The following is a 24,222-nucleotide window of genomic DNA, read 5'->3' on the forward strand; positions in this document are numbered from 1 at the left end:
AGGAATTTAGTCAACTGTCAGAGGAGAATTAGAGTTATTAGGGCACACGTGTGCAGCCATTACCATTCTGACATTTGCAGGCCACTCCTGCCTTATGGTCAGCTCCCTGTCTGCCCCTACTGCCTGTGGATGTAGAGCTCCTGGTCAGCCATCCTGATGATGCTAAAGAACCAATGAGAAAAACAGCAAAGGTGCTCCAGGCCAGCTATCTGGAAATCAACACTGTCAGACAAAATCACAGACAGCTTAGGAAACCATCACCATTGAGGGGAGAGAAAAAGTTATTGTACAGATGAAACAAAAATCCTATGAAAATGGAACAAACAGAAGTGGTCCTTGAGAAAAATAGAATGGATCCAACACAACAAATAGCAAAAGTAAGGGGAATAGGAGATGCTCTGGCACGATTTAAAAAAAAAAAAAAAAAAAAAACGGGCGGGTATGGTGGCTCACGCCTGTAATTCCAGCACTGGGAGGCTGAGGCAGATGGATCACGAGGTCAGGAGTTTGAGACCAGTCTGGCCAAAATGGTGAAACCCCGTTTCTACTAAGAATACAAACAAATTAGCTGGGGGTGGTGGTGGGAATCTGTAATCCCAGCTACTCGGGAGGCTGAGGCAGGAGAATCATTTGAACTTGGGAGGCAGAGGTTGCAGTGAATCTAGATCACACCATTGCACTCCAGCCTGGGCAACCGGGTGACACTGTCTCAAAAAACAAAAACAACAACAACAAAAAACAAAAGTAAATGTTTTTTCTATCAAGAAGAGCAAATTAGAACTTCAGGGAGAAAAAAAAAAAAAACCTCTTTATAATAAAGCAAATTGAATTATGGACAGATTTGGATGGGAAATATAAAGATAATTCACGTTAGACATATTCATTATAGGAATATTAGTCTTTGAGTGGCCCAGGACATGAGTTCTAATTGTTCCATTATTTAAGAGTTTTTGTCTTCTAGTCTTAAGGCCAATATGCTGTATAGTTTGATAATTACTAGACTGTTCTGAGTGACTTGGAACCAGGCACTTTGCCTAGGTACTACAGTGTGCAGGAACTCCCAACTGCATGTATATGCAAAGTGGTGGAGATTGATGTGTGCCTTATACCTACCCACCCCCACAGTGATGAGTGTGTGACATCACTCTTCAAGTGGTCTTCACCTCTCCCAGACTTTACTAGTTTCAGTGAATGTTGTCTTGAGCAGTGCAGAGAAGTAGGGAAATCAATTGCTGTGCCCCATAAAGGATTCTGCACTATTAAATTTGACCTTTGGCTTATCTATTCCCAATTTTCTGTGCCACATAGCCCGACCTTCAAGTATAATTACAAAAGAGGTATGGCCACATGCCCTTAAGTCATTATAAATGGTGACCTCTCCTGGCTGCTAATGGTGTGGCACATATAGCTAAAGCCTCTCTTCTGAAAAAGGAATATCTTAACCCCATAAAAAATGTCCTAAGGATCTAGAAGACAAGTAGACAAATCAACAGAAGTATTTATTGGTTTTACTCTAGTATTGGTATGTTATGCAATGCAATTAAAAATATTTTTTTAGAATTCTGAAAGATTCCTGCTGCATGACTTCTTGGAATGAAATATTATTATGAAATAAACTATTATGACATAAACTATTATTATGAAAACCATTCATCTGTGCTTCATAAGTGACAGAGCAAAAAATCCAAACTACTTAAGCCAGATCTGACAATTAGGACTTTGTTAGACCAAAAGAATGAAAATGTAGTTTATAGGCTCCGGAGCTGGAAGTTCAGGGTTTGAAACTGGTTCTGCCATTTACATGTTACTATACCTGTCTGTTTCAAATTCCCTAAAATGGGATCACATACACTACTGTGGAAAACAAAAATAAGCCACCCTAAAATACACTTCTTTGACATATTTCGAGATGCCTGTTCAGAGGGCTGCAGACACAGGAATAGCTCTGAAAAGCTGTCCTTTTGTGAGGGAGATTTGCATCTGTAGAGGAAATCTGCAGTCATAAAGTAAACAGCAGATGCAAACATCCTTTCTTTGAGGCTCCCTTATCTGCCTTATCTGGTTTTAGAAAAGATTAACTCACAGGAAAAAAAGACTCTAAAGGTCTGGCATTTTTAAAGTTCAGACAGAGAAACTTTTACCACAGCCGGTCTTTCTGAGGGCTGCTCCCCAAGGAAATTCATCTGTATAACAGACAACCTGGGTATTTCCTCCCATCATCTCCCCATAACTGCCAAAACCTGTGGCAACTTCACCCAGGAGCTCCAAGGCTCTATTTCTTTCTATACAGTGTAAAAACTTCAGTCATGTGACCCTTCATTGAGTCTCATATTTTGTGTGGCTCCAGTGCACACATGTGCACATCAATAAATTTGTACACCTCTTCTCCTGTTAATCTGTCTATTGTCAGTTGTTTTGTAGACAGAAATTATCAAACCTTCAGAAGCAGAGGGAGAAAAATTCCTTTTGCCTCTACACTATTTACTGCATAGATTGGGTTAAATGAAATAATATTGTTTGATGAAACACTTAACATAGTCCCTGGCACTTTCTTTTTGGAGGTGGGGTCTTGCTCTGTCACTCAGGCTAGAGTACAGTGGTGTGATCACGGCTCACAGTAGCCTTAAACTCCGGAGCTCAAATGATCCTTTCATCTCAGTCCCCCAATTAGCTGGGACCACCAGCATGAGCAACCATGCCTGGCTAATTTTTTTATTTTGTAGAGGTGGGGTCACCCTACGTTGCCCATGCTGGTCTCAAACTCTTAAACTCAAGCAATCCTCCTGCCTTGGACTTCCAAAGGGCTTGGATTACAGATGTGAGCCACTGCACCTGACCTGATCACTCACTTTTATCAGAAAATAAAATTAGATACTGTATCCCCAATATATTTATATTTCTTTAAAATTATATCCATGTAGCCCAATGTGTTACACTATCCAAAAAATTAAAACAGAACTGTTTAAAGGATACAATATAAAATAAATATAAAGAAAAGTTTTATTACTTTCCCCCCACATCCCAATAAGTAATCTTATGCAAATCCTTGCATCCATGTACCCTACTAAGGAAACTACTATAATAAAGGCTCAAAATGAAAAGCATTTCCCAAACGATCTAGGTTTGAATCCAAGCTCATAATTCTCCTCTATAATCTCCTACTATTCCTCTCTAAACTTATCTTTCACTGCTACAAAAGGTAAATCCCATAGTATAAGGAGCTTTCTTTCTGCAATCCTGGTAAGCCACACTCACTGCAATTGACAGCTCAGCTCCTTTGCTCAAGAGCCTTCCAGGAAGGCCCTAAGTGACTTCGCCAACACATGGGGTCCCATGTTAGTCTTGTCCTGTCTATTGCCAGCCCCATGTGAGTACAGGCCATCTTGGATCTATGATGGAATATTGGGTGTCGACTTGGTTGGATGAAAGGATGCAAAGTATTGTTCCTGGGTGTGTTGCCAAAGGAGATTAGCATTTGAGTCAGTGGGCTGGGAGACACAGACCCAGTCTCAGCCTACATGGGCACCATCTAATCAGCTGTCAGCATGGATAGAATAAAGCAAGCAGAAGAAGTTGGAAAAAGAGCAGACTTGCTGAATCTCTGGCCTTCATCTTTCTCCTGTGCTGGATGCTTCCTGCCCTCGAACACTGGACTCCAAGTTTTTCAGTTTTTGGACTCTTGGACTTATGCCAGTGGTTTGTTGGGGGCTCTTGGGCCTTTGGCCATAGACTGAAGGCTGCACTGTCAGCTTCCCTGCTTTCGAAGCTTTGGGACTCAAACTGGCTTCCTTGCTCCTCAACTTGCAGAAGGCCTACTGTGGGATTTCACCTTGTGATTGTGTGAGTCAATACTCCTTAATGAAGTCCCCTTCATATACACATGTATGCTATTGAAGTGGCATCGTTCTTCTGTGGTAATACCCGAGGTTTGTTGCCTCATGCCAAGGAAATCAAAGACACGGACACATGGAGTGAGGTTAAGAGTAGAGGCTTAATAGGCAAATGAAAAAGAAAAGAGAATAGCTCTTTTTCCTGCAGAGAAAGAAGGGCTCCTGAGTGGGTCCTTTGGTTCCGTGGTGAAATGCATGGGGATTTATAGACCGGCTTGATGATGCTGTGTCTGATTTACACAGGGCCCAAAGATTGATTAGACCAGGTGTGACATCTACACAACACATGAAGGAGCTGGCCACTCCATCCGAATGTTTTTTTTTGGTGGTTTTTTTTTTTTTTTTTGAGATGGAGTTTCACTCTTGTCGCCCAAGCTGGATTGCAGTGGCACGATCTTGGCTCACGGCATCCTCCACCTCCTGGATTCAAGCGATTCTCCTGCCTTGGCCTCCCAAGTAGCTGGGATTACAGGCTCCCACCACCACGCCTGGCTAATTTTTGTATTTTTAGTAGAGATGGGTTTCACCATGTTGGGCAGTGGTCTCAAACTCCTGACCTCATCTCGGCCTTCCAAAGTGCTGGGATTACAGGCATGAGGCACCGCACCTGGCCCATCCTGATCTTTTATTAGGCAAATGGGTTTTTTACCTGGCTGGTGCCCTGTTGTCTGCTCCTTACTGTTCACACGGTTGATAAGGAAAAGGACGGAGCTGCCATGTTGAACATGCCTATCCCACAGGTAGACTTTGCTATTGTCACAGCTGCTGGCATTCACCCGTGCAAGCTTCTAGCTTGCCTAACTATGTTTGCAGCTCAATTTTACAGGCGGCTTTTTGTTAGAAAAGAAATGATTTGGGGGCTGCTTTTCATTAAAAGGGAAACCTTACCGAGAACTTCCTTACCCTCATTATCTGCCTAAATAATTTCTTTTTAACACCTATATCACTATTAGTTCTGTTCCTTTAGAGAACCCTGACTAATACAGACTCTTTGGCATATATGTCTGTTTATCTTGTCTTTCCAGCAAGGCTATTGTTATCAAATGCAGGTTCAACCACTTGCAGCTTACAAAACCAATTAGCAAGGTTGAGGTATGGTAGAAGGAGAGCGACTTTATTATAAACCAAAGCTAGCAGTGGGGAAAACGATCCAGGCTCTTGCCTTAATGGAACCGCTTCAAATTTTCAAGTAAATTTCAAGGGTTTATGAAGGGTGAGTTTTGGCATAGAGGGTATGTAGGGGGTGAGGCAGTGCAGGCCTACACGACTTGTTCCAATGACTTATCTTGAGTTATTGCCCCATATTGTGAATGGGTTGGCATCATCTCAGGCTTGGTTGGTTGTAAATTAACTGCAGCCTTGAAGCAATCTCTTGGTGGGTGAGATTTCCTTAGGTGTCTGTGTCAGAGGTGTTTGAACCACAGCACCTCCATCTTGAATAGGGGCTGGGTTAAATAAGATTGAGACCTATGTGGCTGTATTCCCAGAATGTTAGGCATTCTAAGTCACAGGCTGAGATAGGAGGTCAACACAAGATACAGGTCATAAAGATCTTGCTGATAAAACAGGTTGCAGTAAAGAAGCCTGCTAAATCCCACTGAAACCAAGATGGTAAGGAGAGTGACTTCTGGTTGTCTTCACTGCTACACTCCCAGCAGTGCTGAGAGTTTACAAATGCCATGGCAATGTCAGAAAGTTACCCTATATGGTCCGAAAAGGAGAGGCATGAGTAATTCACCCTTATTTCGAATATAATCAAGAAATAACCATAAAAATAGGCAACCAGAAGCCCTCAAGGCTGCTCTGTCTATGGAGTAGCCATTCTTTTATTGCTTTACTTTCTTAATAAACTTGCTTTACTTTATGGACTCACCTGGAATTCTTTCTTGTGCACTATCCGAGAACCCTTTCTTGGAGTCTGGATCAGGATCCCTTTCCAGTAACACCTGTAGTGTTTCCAAATAATTAGATAACACTTACAGTGTGAGGGGGCACCCAGTGGTTAAATGAACATTAAGAAAAAAAGAATAAAACTTTAAAAACTGGGTACTCAGTTACACTATCAATCTGAAGACAGAGACCATGTCAGGTTTCTGGTAATCTCTGGCACCCAGACAGTCTGGGAGCTGAGGAATATGAGATCTTCAGAAAACATCTGTTGAAAACATTCACATACAATTTATTTGTTTTTAAAAAGTATCCTGATTACTTCCTTGTCTAAAAACTTGTTCCACTACCAAACTAACCATAAAAGTAGATGTTTCTTGTTACATCTACTTCTTAAAATCAAAACAATCTAAGAGGTAAAGAGAACTTTCTTATTTTTCAGATGTAGAAACCATGATTTTGGGATATTGTGTGAATTTACATGTTTTAAAAATTCCAAAATAAATGTTCAGAGTTCAAGATAATTCTTAATTGATCAGAATAAAAATGGTTGGAGGGCATAGAAAGAGAATTTGGATATTCTTTTTATCGTTGGTTCGAATGAGACTCATTAGGACACAATAACCTCCTTCTGTCTTCCTTGTCTCTGTACCTAATTTGTCTCCAACTCCAGGTATTATTTTATGTTCTGCAAAAGCGCTAGGCTTTTAAAATCTGTCAAAAAAGAAAAAGGAAAATCAACTGCCCTTGTTATATAAGGTACCCTGAGAACTGAACATAACAAGTGCTAAGCTGTTAGATGGCCTAAGTATAAGATAATGACTATCAGATAGAAAAAAATCAATTGTCTCTTTTTCCCCACCCCAGAAAGTGCTCTTTAGGGGATAGATAAGTGCAGGCTGTAAATAGTTTATTACGTGGTAGTTCTTTCTAATGGCAGGCAGGACCAAGGCTGACAAGGTAACAAGTAGTCACTCATCCAAAGGTCACTTGCTCTGGCCCAGCAGCCTTTTCACTTGGAAATACAATCTGGGTCTAACATTAATTCTAAAAGAGAGCTCATTATACCACAGCTCCAGGCATCAACTTCGTAATATTTTTAAGTTGTGCTTTTTTAAAAGATAAGCTCAGACTTGTAATATTTGTGCTTTATTGCTAGTGGAAAGAACGGATTATTATAGTTAGCACAACTGCTTTTATTGAGAAGTAGAAGCCAGGTAGTGGAAAATAAATATTGTGGCTGTGTGTGGGAAGCCTAAAATAAAATTCATTGCTTCAGTTAGCTTTAAGAAAGAAAAGAGATGGGGATGGGGCTCCGGTTCCTTTGGATTTCCATTGTCCATGCAAGTGGATAGGGAGATAGGGTGGGGTCTGAAGGATGCTGCTGGGGAGGAGTTCACTGGGGATCACTGAGCAAAAGGGAAGGACCTCCAGATGGCTGCAGGCACTCTAGACCAGCTGGAAGCCCTTGTATAGTAGCAAAAGACTAGTTCTGAGCTGCCCCACACTGGGCAGAAAGGCTAGAACCCCAAAGATTTACATTTACACTTTTCAAAAACACTCTATCCTTGAGAGTAAACCCAAGCAATTCTCCTGGGATGGAGGAAGTAGAACTTAAATTAAAGATGTGATTTTCCTCATTAATCAAGGAAGGCACTCTTCTACATCTGGCTTTAGCAGTAACATTAGCAACATTGCACACAGCCAGTTAAATTTCAGTTATTTGGCATTGATTTAGTTTTGGCTCTTTGGGAGCTAATTAGTTAAAAACTGAATAATGCTGATTATTACATATGATAAGTTTTTCCTGATTATGCCTCTTGTTTAATTTCATACACTATTTATATTTACACATTTTATAATGTCTGCTTGACTATATCTCCCACAGCAGTCTTCAGAATCACTCTTAAAATGGAGCTGGACTGACTGCATATTTCATAATTCAGCCCATATTATTTGCAGAGGGAAAATGACTCACCCCAATAAATTTCTATGGCTTGTGATTTGCTTCCATGGCTTATGTTTTGGAACCTAACTATTGGCAAATTATTCTTCATGTTCAGTGATTCCTTTGGAAAGTTTCCTTGATTATGTATATACATTTCGGAGGTAGGTTATTCAAGCCAGGTTGGATTTGTGTGCTGGCCTTGCAGTAATTCCACAATATATTACCCATAATTCTTTCCATTAGACAGCCCCTACTTATGTCACACTGCAGTAATGCAGCTTTATCTTGGGGCCATCACCACTAAAATCTCTATTTCTCGGAGGTACAGCATTAAAAGCCATTTTGAATCAAACCACACTGAAATCAGAACTGCCATTTCTATACCTCCCTGAAGAAAATGTGTTCCTTAGTTTTAAGCTAACTAAAATGAGCAAAGGGTCACTTTGCTTCAAGGAGAATAATGGAAAATTTGTGTGCCTTTTCTCTTACATTTGCCTTTGGACAGCTGATTTTCAGGAAGCTTCAGAGGGCAAAGGAGAAGTTTTCCTCTAATGGTTACATAGACTACATATGACCAAAAGAGAAGTACTGCAGAGCTAGGAAATAATGAGAATTCCAAAGCAAGATAAACAGATAGAAAATATGAAAGCGATATTAAGGGACACTGGGGATAGAAAAATCAGAGTATATATATATATCTAATTAAAGTTCCAGAGAAGGAGGAGATGCAATATTTAAATTAAAAATGGCTTAGATTCTCCAAGAGAATTGCCTTGTCTGTAAAGAGACATGAGGTATTAAATGAAGGGAGCACGCCAATTTCTGAGGAGAGTAGGTGAAATCAATGTACATCTGACAACATTGTATTGAAACTGAGAATATTAAGATCACAGAGAAAATCCTAACAGCTACCAGAGAGAAAAGTAAGATTATAGGCTTAGATAACTCACCTCTGATGTGTATCCAGATCATAAAGAAAAAATCAAAGATATTACTGAAAATGCTGTCCTCTACCAGTAGTTGAGTTTCACAACATTGTCTGTATATATGAGGGAAATGTATTTCTATATAATTTTGTACCCTGCTATCTCACTGAATTATCTCAGTGTTTACATAGTTTTCTACTAGATTCTTGTGTTTTCCACGTAAAGAATTACATCACTTAAAAATGACATTACTGTTACTTCCTTTTTCCCAATGTTTATTCATTTGTCTTCTTTGTCTTTTCTAATTATATTAACCAGGACTTCCAGAAGAATGCGAAATAACAGTAGGCATCCTTGTCTTGTTCATTAGTCTATGAGATCATTTCCAGGGTACAATTTTATTTTATTTTATTTTATTTATTTATTTATTTATTTTTTTTTGAGACAGAGTTTTTGCTCTTGTTACCCAGGCTGGAGTGCAATGGTGCTGTCTTGGCTCACTGCAACCTCTGCCACCTGGGTTCAGGCAATTCTTCTGCCTCAGCCTCCTGAGTAGCTGGGATTACAGGCATGCACCACCATGCCCAGCTAATTTTTGTATTTTTAGTAGAGACGGGGTTTCACCATGTTGACCAGGATGGTCTCGATCTCTTGACCTTGTGATCCACCCGCCTCGGCCTCCCAAAGTGCTGGGATTACAGGCGTGAGCCACCGCGCCCGGCCCAGGGTACAATTTTAAATTAACATGATGTCCCTTTAAGGTAAAAGTGTCTTGTTCTTCAAGATGATAAAGTGTATCTACTAATTCCTATTTTATTTATGGATTGTTTATGAAGAATGGATTTGAGTATTATTAAATACATTTTCAGCATCTGTCAACATGATCATATACTTTTACATTTTGTTTTATTAATGTAATACATTATTTTATTGGTTTTTTTCCTGATGTTGAATTATTCCTATACTTCTAGATAAAATGCCACTTGGTCATAATTTCTTATCCTTTAAAAGTGCTGCTGAGTTTTGTTTATGGATGTTTTATTTAGATTATATAGTCATAAGAAAGATTAATCTGCCATTTTCTTTCTTTTCTTATTTTTGCTGTCATATTTAGGTTCCGGTATCAATGTTTTCTCATTTTATGAAAATTATTTGGAAGCTTTACTTTTTTTCCTATGTTCTAGAGCAATTTAGGTAACATTGGAACTATCCTTTAGGAGCTAAGTAGGATTCTATTGTGAGACCATATGGACTTGATAATGGTGTGGGGCTTGTTTTTTGACAACATTCCAGTATTTCTTCTCTGATAATTCCTGTTTATATTTTCAAATCTCTTCTCAGGTCACTGTTGGTAATTAAATTTTTTCCCATGAAGTCAATCATTTATTAAGAGAGTTAAAACACACACACACACACACACACACACACACACACACACACACGGCTTAAACCAATCGCAAACTTAACAAAAGTGGCAAATTAATACAAAGAATTTTGGTTTTCCTGAATTCTTTCACACACGGCTTAAACCAATCGCAAACTTAACAAAAGTGGCAAATTAATACAAAGAATTTAGGTTTTCCTGAATTCTTTGAGAGTAACTTCTTGTCCTGTTGCACCATCATACCCAAATGTTTGTGCAAGTCTCCTACAAACAAGGAAAATCTTCTTTATAATCACAGTATGAAGATCAAATTCAGGAACCTAACATTGATATATTACTACTACTTCTTAAACCCATTTAGGTTTTACTAGTTGTACTGAGAATGTCCTTTATATCAAAAAGATCTAATTCAGAATCATGTGTTCCATTTAGTTATCACATCCCTTTAGTCTCCTTCAGTGTGGAAGGAGACATTCTGTCAGTGACATTCATAATCTTGGCACTTTAAAACATTATAGGGCAGTTATTTTGTAAAATGCTCCTCAGTTTAGGTTTGTCTAATGTTTCCTTATGATTAGATCCTGATTAAGTGTCTTTGGCAGGAATATCACAGAAGTTATAAAAAACGTTTTGATTTTATGTAGTTAAATGTATCACTTTTAATTGCCTCTGGATTTTGAGTTATAGTTAGAAAGTCTTTCCCACACTAATATTAAAGAGGTATTCACCCTTGTTTTCTTTTGACATTTAAGTTACTATAATTTTACATTTAGTTCTCTGAGGAATCTGGAGTTTATTCTTTGGTGTATTATGGAATCCAATTTCCTTTTCCCAAATGGCTACCTAGGGACATCTTTGACTCAGTAATTTGAGGTGCCATTCATATCATATGCTGAATTTCTGTATGAACTTGGATCTCTATCTGAGTTTTCTGTTCTGTTTCACTTGCCTTTCTGTCTATTCATGCATCAGTACCACACTGCCTTAATTATAGAGGCTTTCTAATATGTTCTAATGCCTCGTAAAAGTAGTCCTCCTTCATGTTTTTCTTTTTTTGGTGCTGTCTTTTTTTTTCCTGGCAATTCTTGTATGTTAATTTTTATACACAAACTTTAGTATCAACTTATGTAACTCCATACCAAAGCTTGTTGGTATTTTTATTGGGATTGCATTAAATTAATAAATTCATTTAGGGTGCATGTCATGAGTTTTCCTATTCAAGAATAGTGGGTATACATTTCATTTCTTCAAGTCTATGTTTGTGTACTTGAGGAGTGTTTTAATGTTTACCTCATATGGATTTTAGATATTTCTTGTTAACTTTATTCCTAAATATTTGTTACTATTATAAATGTGGTTTCTTTCTCTCTGCCATTATGTAGAGGACTTTATTTTGAAATGGGACAAACTTGCCTCACCTCCACAGCTGCCCCCTCTTCTTCTTCTATGTAATATGTTATCTATCCCATAAACCATCCCTCTACATGAACAACCATTCCTCTATTCTATTAACAAGTAGAGAGGCCAGCATGTGCTAGGCACAAGGACACCATGTATGGTGTGGTCTATGGCCCTTTAGAGTCCTGGCCAGGAAGCCCAAAACATCACCTTTGATATCCATACAGAAAAGACATAGAAAGGTCTGTAGAGAGCAATTTGTTATAGAATTGCATCTGGCAATGTCTGACAAACTTTAGACACTTTGTTCTGGGAGGAGCTTGTATACTACTTAACATAGCAGTTATCATCATGTAGTATGATTATTTGATTATGTGTCCATTGTCTTCCATCTGAGCCCCTCTTTGAAAGGAATGAAGTCTTAATTACTTTTGGATTAACAGTTTGTGGCACATCATACTAGGTACTCAATAAATGTTTATTGAATGAATGAGTGAATGAATGAATGAATTATATTAATCACTAATAGTCTGTACTCTGAAAAAAACATGGATTGCCTCTTCAGGTGGCATTTTCTATCTCCTGAAAATTTAAAATGGAGAATTCTTTTCCTCAGAATAAGAAGAGAATATAGTATTTTAGGCTTACTATATTAACAGATACCATTAAAGTGAGATTTTCCCCTAAAGTAGTTCATTGAGTGTGACCACTCTTCATGGACTGTTAGAGCCTCCCAGAATCTCTCTTTAGCCGGTGTTTCAAGATACCAAAACCATTGGATTCCTTATGAGCCCTCTGCATGTTTTCAGATATCACAGGATGTGGACTTGTCACTATCAAAATTCCTCTAGCTAGGAAAGAAGGATTTCTCTCTAGATATAAAAACCAAAGTTGTTTTTTATTTTTTTTTAAGAGTAGCCTTTAGCTGAAACTCACTGTACTGAACATAACTGCATTCTCTCACCCTAGTGTTGCCCCTTCTAAAGTCTTAAATTGAACTCACAGTGAGTTTTTAAGGCTTCAGAAGAATAGAGTGCTTTCGAACATTTTTCTGACTTTCTTTTCCAGGCAGAGTTGTTCACTTTTATTCTCAGAGCCATTCAATTTGGTAAATCTCTTCACAAATACCAAAAAATGTTTCATACCTTTTACAAGCACAAAGCACTTTTTTTTACAAGAATCCTCAGGTAGTAGGCAAACAGCAGCAATATTCTTAGAAATGATCGTGAGGAAGTAAATGCTACTGTTGCATCTCTTCTCTCTCAGAGAAAATAAGACATCAGAAGGTGAAGCAAAAAATGTCATAGGTAAAGGAAAGTTACATGGAGTGATCGAATGAAATCTAATCTCTCAGGTAAGTACCATCAACCTTTCAGAAGCAATATCCTAAAGGTCATTCATCTTCTGATGGGCTTATATTTTCCGAGTGTGGGGGTGGGAAATGTGACGGAGAGGAGATTGTGATGATTAAGACCAACTCATTCTTGAAGAGTGAAACAGGTGGTGGACTTTTAGCTCTCTTAGCTGGTGGAGAAAGCACGACTTCTCACAAAGCACAAGGAAAGAATATTACCTGGTAACTCTTGAGATGGAAAAGAGAAGACAGTATTCTACTTTTGTGCTTTGAGAAAATGCACCTGAAGTGATAAGATGGGCTACTCCTACACAAAAACAGCAGGAGACTTGCACTGGTGGCTACAGCCAGGTTGAAGGCAACTAAAATGTTACACCTGTGTCACTCTTGGCTCTAAAAAGTATAGATTCTTGACTTTTGTCCTATTTTGAAAAATATTTTTAAGAAATGTCATTTGCCAAAGTTTGTGGGGATAAACCTTCATCTTCATAATTTGGAAGAGATTATTACATTTCAGCTCTCCTGAATCAATTTTATCCTATTCATATGATAAGAATAAGTCATGACAATTACTTCCAAATATTAGGGACTAGATTTTCTATTACTTCAGAACAAAAGGTCAACAAGTTAACAGGTGATCCTAACATGAACAACATGTATTTAGGTATACAATTATTTCCATAATAACATTTGAACCAAATATACATTTGTAGTTCAGAATGCATAGTGTGAAGATGAAAAAAGATTATTTTCAGTCTAAGATATTTTAAAAACTGTCTATGTTTCAAAACATAAAAACTAAAAGTTTTCTACAGATCTAGGCCATTATAATCATTCTTGAAAAACATACTTCATGAGATTCATTTAATTGCAAAACAGATCTGCACAGTTTGTGATCACTAGAAGTTTAAATACATGTAGAGTTATTGTTTTTTAATTGCCTGCAAATTTAAATTAAGCCTTGATCCTGAGATCAAAGATTATCATAGCCTTAATACTAAAATCAGTATTTTTAATGTTGTTTTTGTTGATACCTTTTGCTTAGCTAAAAAATAATTCACCCAGTTGTCTTTTAAATTGTTGCAGTCATTCTTTTGACTTTGAACTTATGATAGCAGTGGGTGGTGGATCACAGAAAAAATTAACATTTTCTCTGCTGAGATCAATTTTTTTAGACTGCATATGAATTAGTCTACTTTAATATAAATAAAAGTAACATAATTTTAAAATCAGCTTCATAAGGGATCCATAACTAGCCCCTTATAATTTGAAAACAAGCAGAATATACAATACAACCAAAGAAATTCTAGATTCAAAACCCTTGTTATAACTATTGATTAGCAAAAACTGTACAGGGTATCTGTAGCTTAATTCATGTGATTATGGTAAACAACTCTGATATTATATTGTTTCTGTTCACCATTACATAGTCAATATTCTTGGTTGTGAAAGAACAGCTAATCCACCTTTGCCAACTTCAGAAAAACAACTTGTAACTCAAGTTCAATTCGTGACACAGCCAGCACCCCTATGATCAACAGCAGAAAACACACATGTTCTCTGGTAATAAATATTAGCAAAGGGTGTGCATATTTCTGTTCTTCAAATGACTGAGTCAGTTTAATCTAATTTTAGTTCAAAGATTTATTCATCTCCAGTTCTGCATCAGAGACAAAAATTACTTTATTTGATTAACCGTGAGGACTGGGAAGAAGTCTTCCATATATCTTAATATTCAATTCTAATGCATTCATTAGAAAGAAACAATTCCATAACCTCGAGTAAATTGTCTTAAATTGGAATGGTCAAAACAAAAACCTTAATACCCAAATAGAATTTAGTGTGTTACATAAGCATGCGCAATCATCTAAAATCAAAACTAATCACTTTGTATCAGAAGCGGTAATAAAAGCCAAAGTTCTGCCTCATTGTTCTCCAGTGAAGCATGAATAATTCATGATTCAGGTAAGCTTTCCATCTCCCTTGGGTCTTCCACAAGATTTTACCAATTTCACTATTCAAATTCTGTCTCTTTAGAGCACTTTAACCATGCTAGAACTGAAATGATGCTAGACATTAAACCCTCTGATATTATTTGTAGATGTGTCACTCATGCAAAGCAGAGTATGACCAGGTCTTATGGTTCCCACTCTTCCTGAATCTGGCCTGGTTCTTTTCCATACTCCTTAACACACTCCCTAAATTTAAATCTTTTCTTTTTTTTTGAGAGACGGTCTCACTCTGTTGCCGAGGCTGCAGTGCAGAGCGGTGGCATGATCACTGCTCACTGCAGCCTGAGTCTCCTAAGCTCAAGCAATCTCCCACCTCAGCCTCCTAAGTAGCTGAGACAACAGGAGTGCACCACCATGCCTGGCTAGTGTGTGTGTGTGTGTGTGTGTGTGTGTGCACGCGCGCACGCGTGGTATTTGTTTGTTTGTTTGTTTTGTAGGGACAGAGTTTTGTCCTGTTGCCCAGGCTGTTCTCAGACTCCTAAGTTCAAGCGATCTGCCCTCCTTGGCCTCCCTATCACATCTACTTCTCTTTTATAGTCAAATCTTCCACTGCCTCCCTCTTACAGGCGTGAACCACTGCACGCAGCCTCAAATATTTTCTCATTCAAAAGTATCTGGTCCCATCTATTCTTTCCAGAAAGCTGCTATATGGGAAAATAAAAGTTATCCTTTTTTTTTAATATAACGGAAACTCTTCTTTTTATAGCATTTTAAAATTTCATAATAAATGCCCCTATCTGTAGTGTCACTGGTTTCATCCATCATATATATTTACTCAGCAAACATCTATTGAATTCCCACTGTGGGTGATGTGCTAATGATAGAAGACTCTAACTCTGCCTTCAAGGAGGTGACAGATGAAGTAAGCCAAACATTAACATACTGGTGGTGAGAGCTACTATCCCACACAGACAGGAAATGTGGAGAAAGTTTCCCAGAGAGGGAGAGCTTTCACTTGTTCTTCAGGGGGGAGTAGGAGTATCCAGGTGATTGCAGAGGAAGGAGAATAAGAAAAAGAACTCTAGGAGGAGATGAACATCTATGAAGCTGAAGAGTTGTGAAATGGCACAAAAATTTTAGCACAGGTGTTATATACTCCAATGTCTCCAGGCACCAGGCAGTTAGTGTGGATGAGAAAATGCAGCTGAATGCAGGGCAGTAGGAACTGTTGGGTACTAAACTGAATGCGGGCCACTTTGAAGGCATGGGCCTATCATAGCCATGTAGATGGACTGCAGGTCCAGAGAGGTCAGATCTTCCTGACATCTCAAAAGAAGCCAGAAATGTGGATTTTCATGTGGTATGTTGCAATTTTTCACTGTTAGCAATTTTTTTTAATTGCCACTCTGTAGACAAGTAAAACATGTCTTCTGTGTCAGGCTAAATAATGGTCCTTCTGAAGATATCCAGGTCTTAATTTCTGGAAACTGTGAATATGTTATCTTAGTTGGCAAAAGGGATTTTGCAAATATAATTAAGGAGAAGAATCTTGAGATGGAGTGATTATCCTGGATTATCTGAGTGGGTCTCAAATGTAATGGCACTTCAAGTGTCCTTAGAAGAGGGAGGCAGAGGAAGATTTGACTATAAAAGAGAAGTAGACTGACATAGAGACAAGAGATGGGAATTATGTGAAGAAGGGTTCACAAGCCAAAGAATACAGGCAGTCTCTGTAAACTAGAAAAACAAAAACAAATAGAAATACAAAAACTTGCCCCTGATCCTGTAGAAGAAACTAGCCTTCTAATAACACCTTGAGCTTAGCCTGGTAAAACTGATTTTGAACTTATGGCCTTTAGAACTATAAAAGGATAAATTTGTGTTCTTTTAAGACACCAGATTTGTTGTAATTCGTTAACAGCAGCCATAGGAAAGTAATATATTTTCTGACCTGATTTAGCTCTTGAGCTTTTAGTCTGTAAAATTTGTTTTAAGGCCACAGTTAGAGTTGCGTTTGGGATGGTGTACCTATGTGGAGAATGGCTAGAATTACACTAGAGAGATGAGCCTAGACTAGACTCCTGGTGTCATTCCTATTACCTTATTTTGTAAAAAAAAATTTGTTGACACGTTATTTTCCTCTGTTAGACTATGAGTTTCTTTGGGACAGGAACTGTCTTATTCTCTTTGCATCTTCATTGCCTAGCAGAAGGCTTGGCACATGTTCTTTGCTTACTAAATGAATGAAACACAAGGTTTAAAGGGAAGCTGGAGCCAAACCATCAAGCGCTTGTTATTGCCATATCAAGGAATTTGAATTTTATCCTGAAAGAGACGGGGAACGAATGAAATGTTTTAAGTATTATAGGAACATGAGCAGTTTTGCTTTCTAGAAACTGACAATAACTTAGAGAATAGTTTAGAAAAGCATAAATGAAACTAGTAGGTTGGCTAGAAAGCTGTTGTAATACAGGAATCCTATAACACTGGACAATAGTTGAGATAACAAAGATTGAAGTTTGTCCAAGAAATTTGGCAATTACAAAGATATAAATGCTCTTAGCAAGACATGTTTCAGCAATGAGGCAAGGTATGTAAAGGTAGAGCAGAAATCACATTACAATGGACTGAGCAGTGAATTCAAGGTGGAAGTTTGAAAACAATGTGCAGAGGTGGAAAAATTAGCTCTGAACATAGATTGTAAAATGGAACTGGAAGTTATCTTGGGGGAAATTGAAGAGGTTCCTGTCTGATCAATTCCATTTTGTCTGTTAAGTGGGAGTTGAAATTCTTTCTTGGGAGTAATAGTGGATTAGAAGACATGAGGAGAGTAGTGAAGGCTTGGAATAGTTACCAAAGTGAGACGATGGAGAAAGTGAGCTGGCTAGGAGAATGAGGATAAATTGTAAGCAGTGTGAAAGACCAGCAGACACTGCAGGCCATGAATCTGTGGAGGTTCCATATTAATCCAGTTGTATGATTTTTCTCCATGGCTGGTACAGTGAAAACAAGGGGCCAAAAGAGTTGAGGGTATTTATATGTCATGGATCTCTGCCAGAAAGAAGGAAGTGAAGCCAGGACAAGGTTGACGGCCTAAGAGATGATGATGGGATTAAGGGTCAAGGTGCTAGAGAATAGGCAGCAGAGAACCAAAATGATAGGATGCTCCAGTCATATAACAACATGTAGAGGCCTTATATTTCAGAGTTGGAACCAGTCTGGTTTAAGGAACAGCCTTGAAGTGGGTGACTAAATGGTAGTGGGCAAAAGTCTGTAGAGCTGAGGAGAGTAGAAATCTTAAGACAAATATGATGCTAGAAGAGTATGTGTGGATATTGAGGTAACCCAGAAGGAGTTTGGGTGGAGAAGAAGGCAACAATTCAATGAACTTTTGTGCAGCCCCACTTGTATCAGGTACTGTATTAAGGGATGAGACAAACTCAATATGAACTAAAGAGCACACAAGGCTGATCAGAGAAAACTGGTAAATAAATGTATCCCATTTAGTATATGGTAGATAGTAACTGACATGAAATACCCAGTTATAGTTGGGATACAAAGGAGAAAGTATACTCAACAACTTGACAATTTCAGAGATTTCACCGAGGAGGTAATGGGTGCCTAAGTTACTGGGAAAATTGATTTGGAAGTAGATAGGTGGATTTAGGACAGCCAGTCCCTATGATATGCAAGTGAGGATGCAAGCACCAGAAGTATACATGAAAAAAATGACATCCTCCCTCCAACATCTCTAGCTGCCCTAAATCCAGGCTTTCTCAACCTAAACCATTCAGCACAACATCACCAGGCCTTAAATGTCATTTTCAATACATCAGATCCTTCCATTTTTTTCCAGTTCCCACACCATTGTGCCTAAACTCCTACATCACAGAGAGATAAATGTTGCGTAGGCTGTTTTACTTGTGCTACATTCCCTGTCCAACAATACTTCCCACCACTTATCTATCATGTACTCCTACAATATGTCATCTGCTTCCCTTCTCCTTGAGTCATAAACACTTATGCTCATTCCCGCATCTTTTTTCCATGTAGTCTCCTCATTTGTAATATTTCTCCCAAAGTTTTCTTCCAAATGAAGTCACCCTTCATGGTCTGGCTGAAGTTCCATGGCTCCCATGGAATCTTGAGTATCTCTGAATCACTTTATTGCATATCACTATCCTTAGAACTGTGCTATCTGCTGGTATTCTCTAATGGTTCAAGCGTGTTAGACTTGTTTTCTCAAATGAGGTCTCTGAGGACAGAGACATTGTTTTATATCCCTAGATTCTGACAGTAGTTTGTATTAAGTTGAGCACACAATAGATATTTGAGAGACAAATTAATATGATAGAAAGTATCTGAATCAGGAGATCATTTTGTAAATTCAAGCTTTCCCTTTCAGGCTGAATTCTCTTTATTTGGGAATTGAGGAGCCTGGATGCGTATCACTTAGACCACTTTTACCTCCGGAAATGTGATTCTACTAGATTTTAATTATTTTAGTTACTTGCCCAGCAGCCAAGATAGTAAAAATTATGTAGATCATATTGATTTCATTCTAAGATTCTATCACATGGCATGCACTGTATTTAATAGGTGAAAAACTAGATATTCAATGTCACTTTTTTTTTTTTTTTAAATACAGAACGCTTCACGAATTTGTGTGTCATCCTTGCGCCGGGGCCATGCTAATCTTCTCTGTATCGTTCCAATTTTAGTATATGTGCTGCCGAAGCGAGCACTCAATGTCACTTTAATTGTGAGAGTTAAGCTCAGTGAATGGTCTTATGTAAATATGCAATAAATATTTATTAATTTATTTATTAAGAAAATATTTAATGAGCATCTATTATGTGTCAGGCATAGTTTAGACTCTGTAGGACACCATAATAAACACAACAAGCAAGGTATTTGCTCTCTTGGAGTTTATATTCTAGTGAAAGCAGACAGATAATAAATAAATGTATAATATAATGTCAGGTGTCAGTAAGTGGTATGAAGAAAAATAAAGCATGGAAAAGGGATAGAGAGTCATCAGGGTGGTTTCAACTAAGACAGTTGTCCTTATTTCAATTTCATACAGTAAAGACATGGACATTCTTGTAGACCTGTGCATAGTCAAGTGCAGATATAAACATATAAATAGGTATAAATATGCAGGTAAATATAGATCTAAACAGTCTAGATATAACATTAATTATATTCCATGTACTGAGCTAAGGTGCATCATACTCACTAGTTTGTCTATCCTTTCAACAATATTTTGAGATGGGTATTACTCCATGTTGCCAATGAAAAACCTCAGGTTCAGAGGCTTTAAATAATCTACCCCAAGTTACTTAGCTATAAAATGTCAGTAGTTGAAACCACACTGCATTTTCCTGTTATCTGCATGAGAAAACATACTATGTTGATTTTCTTGCACAAAAATATTCAAAATTAGAATAGGAAGGTAAACCATTATGTATTCTGATTATGAGAAAGGAAATCTATTTTCATTTTAAATATGTCTTAAACCCATATACAACATCATACTGAGTGAGCGAAAGCTGAAAGCATTCCCTCTAACAACTGAACAAGACTAAGATACTCACTCACCAATCCTATTCAACATAATACTGAAAGTTCCAGCCAGAGCAATCAGGCAACAGAAAAATAAAAGGAAGGAAATGAGGAAGTAAAATTGTCTCTCTTCATTGATGGTATGATTCTGTACCTAGCAAACGCTAAAGATTCCACCAAAAGGCTCCTAAACCAGATACATGACTTCGGCAGTCTCAGGATACAAAATCAAAGTCTAAAAACCAATAGCATTTCTATACATCAATAGCACACAAACTGGGAACCAAATCAAAAATGCAATAACATTTACAATAGCCATACAAAAAATAAAATATTTAGAAATGCATCTATCCAGGGAAGTGAAAGACGGAGTTCTACATGGAGAACTACAAAACACTGCTGAAAGAAATTGTAGATATCACAAAGAAATGGAAAAATATCACATGCTCATGGATTGGAAGATCTAATATTGTTAAAATGTCTGTACTGCCCAAAGCAATCTACAGATTCAACTATATTCCTATCAAATTATCAATGCCATTTTTCACATAATTAGAAAAAAAAATTCTAAAATTCATATGGAAGAAAAAAAGAGCCCAAATATCCAAAGCAATCCTAAGCAAAAAGAACAAATCTGGAGACATCACATAATCCAACTTCAAACTATGCTATAGGGCTACAATAACTAAAACAGCATGGTTTTGGTACAAAAATAGACCAATGGAACAGAACAAAGAATCCATAATTATAAATGTATCACATACAAGAACTGGTCTTCAAAAAAGTCAACAAAAATAAACAATAGGGAAAAGACTTCCTATTCAATACATGGTACTGCAAACCATATTCAGAAGAGTGAAACTAGATCTCTATTTCTGACCATACACAAAAATTAACTCAAGATGGATTAAAGACTTAAATGTAAGACCTCAAACTATAAAAATCCTAAAACAAAGTCTAGGCAACACCATTATGGACATCAGTCTTGGGAAATAATTTATGACTAAGTCCTTGCATTAGGCCATTCTTGCATTGCTATAAAGAAATAACTGAGATTGGGTAATTTATAAGAAAAGATATTTAATTGGCTGACATTTTTGCAGGTTGACAGTGCTGGCATCTGCTTGGCTTCTAGGAAGGCCACAGGAGGCTTACAATCATGATGGAAGGCAAAGTGGGAGCAGGCACATCACATGGTAAAAGCAGGATATATATAAAGGTAACTTGCTTGTTTGCAAGCAGGGTATTCTCAGTCCCATCGGAGTTTCAGAGTTAGTGATCACCTAAGGCAACACATTATTTTTTTTAATGTGTTAATTAACTTAGAGTTTCAGAGTTAATGGTCATTTAAGGTGACACACTATGTTTTGTTAATTTGTTCAACAAATATTTGCTGAAAGGCTACTAAGCTATCTGTGTGCCATGAGTTTTCCTATGCAACAGGTAAACATTCTTTCCCTCCACATATACACCGTGGAATACTATGCAGCCACAAAAAAAGGATGAGTTCATGGCCTTTGCAGAGACATGGATAAAACTGGAAACCATCATTCTCAGCAAACTGACACAAGAACAGAAAATCAAACACCGCATGTTCTCACTCATAGGTGGGTGTTGAACAATGAAAACACATGGACACAGGGAGGGGAACATCACACACTGGGGTCTGTTGGGGGGAAATAGGAGAGGGACAGTGCGGGGTGGGGAGTTGGGGAGAGATAGCATGGGGAGAAATGCCAGATATAGGTGAAGGGGCGGAAGGCAGCAAATCACACTGCCATGTGTGTACCTATGCAACAATCTTGCATGTTATTCACATGTACCACAAAACCTAAAATGCAATAAAAAAATAAAAAATTAAAAAAAATCCTCTCATTATCGCTTGGATAGCACCAAGGGGAAGGTGTTAAATCATTCATAAGAAATCCCCCATGAATCAATCCCTCCCACCAAGCCCCATCTCCAATGTTGAATATCACAATTCAACATGAGATTTGGGACACACATACAAACTCTATCAGTTCTCAAAATCAATTGTAACAAAAACAAAAACTGACAAGTGGGATATAATTAACTAAAGAGATTCCACACAGGAAAAAATGTATCAACAGAGTAAACAGACACTAAAAAATGAGAGAAAATATTCACAAACTATGCATCTAACAAAGGATTAATATCCAGAGTCTATTAGGAACTTAAACAAATCAACAACCAAAGAAACAAATAACCCTATCAAAAGGGGGGCAAAGGACATAAACAGACAGTTCTCAGAAGAAAACATACAAGTGGCCAAGAAACATAAGGGAAAATGTTCAACATTACTAATCATCAGAGGAACGCAAATCAAAACCACAATAGGATACCAACAGCAGAATGGCTACTAATAAAGCCAAAAATAATAGATGTTGGCAAGGCTGCGGAGAAAAGGGAACACTTATACACAGTTAAGACCCTATAGAAAGCAGTTTAGAGATTTCTCAATGAATTAAAGACAGAACTGCCATTTGATCCAGCAATCCCATTACTATTTACCCAATGGAAAATAAATTGGCCTACCAAAAAGATATCTGCACTTATGTTTATCATAGCACTATTCACAATACCAAAAACATGGAACTTAGTTGCCTATTACTCGTAGACTGGATAAAGAAAAATGTAGTATATATACACCATGGAATACTACACATTCACAAAACAGAACAAAATTATATCCTTTGCAACAACATGGATGCAGCTGGAGGCCATTATCCTAAGCAAATGAACAGAAACAGTAATCCAAATACCACGTTTTCTCTTATAATTGGGAGCTAAACCCTGGGTACACATGGGCATAAAGATGGAAACAATAGACACTGAGGTCTCCAAAAGGAGGGATGGAGGGAATGGGGCAAGGGCTGAAAAACTTTCTGTTGAATACTACTATGCTTACTATATGGGTGACAGGATCAATAGAAGCCCAAACCTCAGCATCATGCAACATATCCTTGTAACAAGCCTACTCGTCTATCCCCTGTATCTAGAATTAAAACTAAAAGAAAAAGCCTTAAGAGATCAGAGACCCTTTGTGTATTCAAGAATTGTGATGGAATATAATACAGCCATAAAAACCAATAAAATAACTGAATATGAAAAGATCTATCTCCAAGATATATTATTATATGAAAAAGCAAAGTATAAAATTGTTATATGTTATGCTGTTATTTGCATTTAAAAGTGGATGGATTTTTTTATATTCTTGCATATGAATATCTCTAGAAGACTACAAAAATGCTGGTACGAGTGGTTGTTCTAGAGATGAATAGGAGGGAGGCTTACTTTACACAGTGCATACTTTTCATAATTCTTGAAAGTTTTCCTATGTGTATGTGCTGTTTATTAAAAATAAATATAAAATTAAAAATGTAAAATTGGAATAATTAATGCCAGTGAGACACCCAAATTGTTGATAGAACAATCTTGTGCAAATAGATCCTTTTCTTAACAAGTCATACAAATTTTCAATGAAAGAGGTTTCATTAATGTGTGGATACACTGAAAATTGATGTTACAATAAGCTTGGCTTTCTTCAATAATTGTGGAACAATAATCCTTTTATGAACAGAAGGATTAATGGACAAGTGGATGATACCTGAGGATTCGGAAGTGAGTACACAGTCTGAGCACTACAGTGAATGTATATGCAGTAATTATCCAGCAGACATTGAAAGAATGATAGGATCCCAAAAGTTGCTTCTAAGTATTAATATAATGAAATAAAAATTTGAATTTTTCTTCCAAAATAATCCAAACTTTGGTACTATATAGAGTTTTCTCTTCAAAGTTTCAAGTCCCCACTGAGAATCTGTAAGGTAACATATGAGTCACAAAAAAGTGGTCAGAAATAAATAAGAACATACCAGAAATCTCTTTATATAAAAT

General features: G+C 37.5%; 1 non-coding gene across 1 annotated transcript; it reads right to left on the reverse strand.

Annotated features, from left to right (window-relative positions):
• Nucleotides 1-19,377: 19,377 nt before the first annotated feature.
• Nucleotides 19,378-19,484, reverse strand: LOC119470999. Its single transcript, XR_005199988.1, has one exon. It is a non-coding gene; the product is annotated as a U6 spliceosomal RNA (small nuclear RNA).
• Between the last annotated feature and the right edge of the window lie 4,738 nt (nt 19,485-24,222).

This window comes from Cebus imitator, unplaced genomic scaffold (genome assembly GCF_001604975.1).
Source record: "Cebus imitator isolate Cc_AM_T3 unplaced genomic scaffold, Cebus_imitator-1.0 Scaffold46, whole genome shotgun sequence".
Lineage (NCBI taxonomy): Eukaryota > Metazoa > Chordata > Mammalia > Primates > Cebidae > Cebus > Cebus imitator.